We start from the raw sequence: 1,355 nt of genomic DNA on the forward strand, positions 1-1,355 counted from the left end.
TCTTGAGGTTGCTTTCTACTACTAGTTTTCGGCGAAAGCAAATGTTTGTAAGGTAAATATATGAGCAAGCTAGATGCCTGATGAGCTGATGGGTAATCTATGGTATAGGGAAGACAACTTGTCTGTCACCCTGAACCGGAATCTCATTCAGCTATTCGGTAGTGTTACTGCTTCAGAATGCTGCCGTCAGTAGTGGGGGCATGTTAGTTGGTTGATGAGCTAGTCTGTGATGGTAACCTTGAGCCTTGAGATGTTCTCCTTGACCGAGACACCGGCGGTCGATGCTTCCAAGATTTTGAACAGCAGTGGGGGTAGCTTCTACCGCCGATCAACTGGGAGGCATATCGGTCGAACTTTCTCAGAGACTCGGCGCAGAATTCTCAGAGACTCCGTCTGATCCATGGCGCAGAGCTTCAGTGCTGTTGGCTCATTTTTCACTGATTTTATTTCGTTAGTAGTAGCTCAGCTGATGGTTTCTGTTATTACAAATCGGGGGCCGAGCCCCTTGCTTCGGTGGACTTCTCTAGTTGATATAGGAAAGACAGTTTCACCCTGAACCTGAATCTCATTCATCTTTTCGGTGGTGTTAAGGCTTCAGGATGGTTCAGCCCATTTTGAGTTTGCTTCCAGCTAGTTTTTTTTTTCTTTCTTGGTCAAAGCAAATGCCTGTAAAAGCTAGTAGTAAAACTTAGCAAGCTTAGATGCTTGAGCGCTGATTGATGGCCAACTTTCAGGTGTTTCTTTGACTGAGAGACAAACAGTTGATGATTCCAAGATATTGAATCAAGCAAGGCTGCTTGCTTCAGGGACGTTCAGATACGTTATAGATATGTTCAGGTACCCATGTCTGGATCAAGCAAAGCTGCGTTCGGTTCGTGCCCAGCAGCTCTATTGCTTGCGCTGTTTTGTGACACAAAGACTGACTGTGACTGGCATCCCAGTCCAAGTGCTGACCAACTAAGTTCGTGCAGTTTTTGTCTGGAGTTTGTGTGACTCAATTACGTTAATCTATCTCTATGGCCACTGATTCCGTCGTAGTCTAGGTGGTTAGGATACTCGGCTCTCACCCGAGAGACCCGGGTTCAAGTCCCGGCGACGGAAATTTTTTAATTTTTGTTTTTCTTGTTAATTTTGACTGACCTACATTTCTGAATCTGAAGAAATTTTTTAATTTTTAATTTTGACCGACCTACATTTCTGAATCTGATGCAATTTTAGTTGACTTTGACCGTCCGGGACCAAGACGTAATGAAACTATGGTTCCTTGACACAGACGCAATTCCATTATTATGTATTTGTGGCAAAGCTGATCAGCAAACTCAACTGAAACTGCATTATATTTGTAGGTAGGTCAA

The 1,355-nt window shown here is 43.8% G+C and overlaps 1 non-coding gene across 1 annotated transcript; it reads left to right on the forward strand.

Moving 5' to 3' along the window:
* The first annotated feature begins 1,028 nt into the window (after positions 1 to 1,028).
* TRNAE-CUC (transfer RNA glutamic acid (anticodon CUC)) lies at positions 1,029 to 1,101 on the forward strand. Its single transcript has one exon. It is a non-coding gene; the product is annotated as a tRNA-Glu (tRNA).
* Positions 1,102 to 1,355: the final 254 nt, after the last annotated feature.

The sequence above is a fragment of the Aegilops tauschii genome, chromosome 7 (genome assembly GCF_002575655.3).
Source record: "Aegilops tauschii subsp. strangulata cultivar AL8/78 chromosome 7, Aet v6.0, whole genome shotgun sequence".
Taxonomy (NCBI): Eukaryota; Viridiplantae; Streptophyta; class Magnoliopsida; order Poales; family Poaceae; genus Aegilops; species Aegilops tauschii.